General features: G+C 40.3%; 1 protein-coding gene across 2 annotated transcripts in view; it reads right to left on the bottom strand.

Annotated features, from left to right (window-relative positions):
- DNAH8 (dynein, axonemal, heavy chain 8) overlaps positions 1–4,514 on the bottom strand; it is a 391,134-nt gene that overhangs the window by 121,848 nt on the left and 264,772 nt on the right. The window lies entirely within an intron of this gene.

The following is a 4,514-nucleotide window of genomic DNA, read 5'->3' as shown; positions in this document are numbered from 1 at the left end:
TCATCCCTTTTCTTCTTGAGTGTTTCCAAAGAAATGCTTTCATGAAATCATAAGGCTTAGGGACATCAGGAGATAATATATTTCTTAACGATCTCATGCTGCTAAAACAGAAATATCACAAGTGGATGCCTTTAACACACATACATTTATTCTCTCACAGTTTAGGAGGCTAGAAGTCCAAATTCGGAACATCTGCTTTGGAGAAAGGTCCTTGTCTCCTTTCAGCATTTGTGAAGATCCCCATGTGTCTTGACATCAATCTTCCGCTGGATTTAGGAGTTTCACAGTACACGGAGCCCAGATCCAAAGGACACACTCCATTCCTGGCTCTTCTTTCTTGGTTATAATAGGTCCCACTTTCTCTGCTCATGTCTCTCTCTTTTTTTTATTTTGTAATATAAAAGATGTTGCAGGTCACAACTGGAAACTTTCTTTCAGTTGATTAGCTGTGCATAGCTGATGTCATCGTGGAAGTGATTACATTATATTAGATCTCATCCTGGGGGATTTACTACGTTTAACTGTCAAACCACAGAGAGTACTGGACCAGTCAACTTGACACAAAACCTATTATAACATCTAAGCTACCTTAGTGTTTCCTAACACAATGTGTACCTAAACCAACCTAGACCAGTCAAAGCTCATCCTATTTCCAAAAATATTTCAACTCTGTCACGGACTTGCTGTTCAAACCTGAACAAGGGACTCAATCTCTTTCAGATTCCTCATCTATCAAAGAAGAATAACAGAACCTACCAGAATAGTAAGAAGTCCTGCTGTGGCGCTGTGGACTAATGTGTCAAGAGTGCAAGGTTGTTTGAACTGCAAGGTTGGAGCACCAGCTGCTCCTGGGAAACCCTATACAGGTTCGCTATGGGTCAGAATCAACTTGACAGCACTTAACAGCAATAACCACCACCAGATTGGTTAAGAAGCCTTGGTAACATACTGGGTTACAAATTGGGCTGCTAACTGCAAGGTCAGCAGTTTGAATCTACTCGCTGCTCTATAGGAGAAAGATACTTCCTGCTCCCTTAAAGATTAACAGAGGGTCACGATGAGCTGAAACAGACTCCATCCTACACAACCACAACCACCAGATTGGTTGCTGTGAAGATCAAATAAGTAAATGTATGTAGACAGTCACAGTCCATACACAGTAAGAACTATACACCTGTTGGAAACCTGGTGTGGCACTGTGGGTTAATGCACTGGACTGCAAAGTCATTTGAACTGCGACATCAGCAGTTCAAGCTCACCAGCCACTCCTCGGAAAACCTATACAGGGTCGGATGGATCAGAACTGACTCGACAGCACTTAACAACATACACCTGGTATTTCAGCACTAACTCTCCCTCCTCTATTTCGGAAGGTCCAGGTCCAGTCCAGCCTGGAAGGCAAGAGCAGATCCCCGGAGGTGTCTTTTTGTCCTTGGCTATGACCAAAAAAATGATAATGTATTTCTAGAATAATCAGGTTCGAAAGCAAGTATGTTGCTCTATAATGCAGGAGCAATTATCTTTTTAAAGATGTCCTGACATTCTAGGTTGAAGAATAAAGTCAAAGGCACCTTAACAAACACTGCAGAAAAGATGTAGTAATTGATACAAAGGGACTTTTGGAAATCTTGGGAAATCAAATATTTCCACCACATTATGTTTCTTTCTTCCTTTCCCATAAGCATTGAGCTCAAAATAATAAAAGGTATCTATGATCTAGGAGCCATATTTGTTATGCTTGTAAAAAAATAACTAAATAAAAACAAAGTTGCACCATCTTTTTCTTTTTTTAAGTTTTTATTGTGACGTGAGTGAAAGTTTACAAGGCAGATCATCAGTTTTACATTCAACAAATCATATACTTAGTTTCTTGACAATGATTATAATCCCCTCCATATACATCAGTTAACAGTATTTCTCTCTATTCATTTTAGTTCTCTTTTTTTTTATTTATTTTAAACACCCAGGCATATATAATAATTTAAACAACCAAAGGGCACATTCTGCAAGTCTGCCTCCTGGCTGCCAGTTCTCAGTCCCTATCTTCCCATGAATCTAGAGTCCTCAGCTGCTTCCTCTCTCCATGTCCTCATCTCTGGTGTCGGCTACTCCTCACATTCCATTTGTGCTCTTGTCCCTTGATGATCCTAGGGTCCTTTGTTTCTGGACTTTAAGCTTAACTACTCCCCCATTTTTGTTATAATTGTGACAATTGCAATTAGTCATGATAACAATTACTCACTATTGAATCATAAGAATCTTATCCCCATCTCTTTTAACCAGACCCATCTAGACAAGATGAAAACTAGTCAGTGGGAACTCTTTCTTCCCCCACACACTAAACTCCCCCTTGAAACCTTGTAAGTTAGTCACTTTGTGCCTTTATCACCTCCTCATTTTAGGTAGCCAACGTCTAAATTGTCTGTCACCACACCATCTTTTAAAAAATAATTCTGTCAAAAGATAAGCCTATTACAAATGAATACAACTGTGCACTAAATATGTTTTCTTAAAAAATAAACTCTTTTATTGCTGTTCTGGTTGTACTTCTGTCAATCAATTTATTGTACAAATCTCAGATTAATCTTCCTGAAGCAGCGCTCAATTCATGCCACCTCCCTGCTCATAAACCACTTGATGGCTCCCTACTGCCAAAAGGTTAAATCCCAACTTTTCGCTAGTGATCCTGCCTTTGTTTAACTGGGTTCTCCGTTTTAGGATCCAAATGGGTTGCAAATATGCTCACACCACAATCCAGATGTGTGACCTTTTTTATTTTTCTCAAACAAATGGAATCTTCCTCATAAATCCCTCCACACTGTGCCACCAACTTTCTCAGTCCCCTCTTAATTGCAGTCTCTTCAAGACCCCAGTCTCTTTCAGTTTCATTGTACTAGCTGGGTGGGGAGTGGTGAGGTGGGGGCAGTTAGGTCTTGATGGGGAGGAGATCTCTAATCTGCACACTGTCCTCTAGTCTCTAAGATACAACAAGTCCTCTTTGACCTGTCCACAGTTCAAGCACCTGGCCCTTTGCCTCCCAAAGTCCCCTTAGCCTGCAGCCTCTTGGTTCCAAGTCCAGGCATCTGCAGTGCACTAGTGCGCTCAGCATTTCCATGTGGGTCTTCCTCCTGCCTGCTGAACCCCAGCATTTCCATGTGGTCTTCCTCCTGCCTGCTGAACCCCAGTCTCATCCCTCTGTGCCTTCATCTCTCCTTCATTTGTGCCGCAATGCTGTTTTGTTGGAGGTGGTGTTAGGCAGGCGCAGGGATATTTCCTATCTAGATGTTTTGTCAGTAATGAGGACCCAACTCAGGAATGCAGTTCCTGTAATTGGGAAGATTCCTGGAACAACAGACTCCCTCTCTTTCAATCCTATATATGTCTACCACATTAATCCTCCTAGTAAGCATGTCAACACCTTGCTCAAAACCCTAAAGCAACTCCTTGTTTCTTACCAAATCAAGAAAATGCTTCCTGTAGGAATCAAGGCTTTCCACAGTATTGGCACCAATTTACATGTCCAGCTCCTTCCCTTTAGTCCACCACATGAACCTTTCACTCCAACTATCTTTGTCTTCGTTAGCTAGTGCAGGGGTAGCACAAATATCACAAGGGGGTGGCTCTAAAGAACATAATTTTGCCTTTTCGAAGTCTAAAACTTCAAAACAGGTTCCCAATACATTTCTTGGTTCCTCAGAGATTCTCACATGGCACCTGCCTTCCTCTGGTGTGTTTGTATCTCTGTGTCTAATCTGCTCTTGTTATAATTCAGAAGTGATTAGATTTAGAACGCTCCTGATTTAGGTATGATCTAATTTCTATAATAAAGAAACTCTATTTCCAAACTGGGCTATACCTGCAAGTATAAAGGTTAGTATTCCAACACATATTTGGTTGGGTGGGGGAAGAGAATTAAATCCACAACACCAACTAAACCAGACTGTTTCTTAGAATGTAAACATTTTCCATCCATGTCTTTTTTCTTGCTATTCTGTCTTGGCATGAAATGTTTTCCTCATGCCTATGTCCTTTTCAGGGTTCATGTCAAATATCATTTTCTTTTTTTAGGGCCAGACAGAAAATGTTTTATTAAACTATATACAAAGAACACAAGATAGAGACTGCTACATTTTTACCATATATCAAAACTCATGACTTAATCTACAGAGAGGCATGTTTTCAAGAAACTTTCCTTGATCTCACTAACCATATGTAATCTCTTCCTCCTTTTAGCTCTATTGTTATTGTTGTTAAGTGCCATGGTGTTGGTTCCAACTCATAGCAACCCTGTATGTGGTTTCTGAGAAGCAGATGGTGAGTTTAAACTTCAAACTTTGGGGTTCACAGTCCAGTGCTGATTCTATATTGCCAAACCAGGAAGTCTTAGCCCTATTAATGCTTTGTTTGTTTTTAGCAGTCTTATAACACTTAGGTTATCCTGTTTTGTTTTATAGTTATTTTCAAATTCTCTTTATCCCTGCTATGAGGTTGTTGTTGTTGTTGTTAAGTGCCAT

The sequence above is a fragment of the Chrysochloris asiatica genome, unplaced genomic scaffold, assembly GCF_000296735.1.
Source record: "Chrysochloris asiatica unplaced genomic scaffold, ChrAsi1.0 scaffold00038, whole genome shotgun sequence".
NCBI lineage: Eukaryota > Metazoa > Chordata > Mammalia > Afrosoricida > Chrysochloridae > Chrysochloris > Chrysochloris asiatica.
Note: the sequence above shows the minus strand (reverse complement) of the source record. Positions and strands in the feature narration are given on the sequence as shown.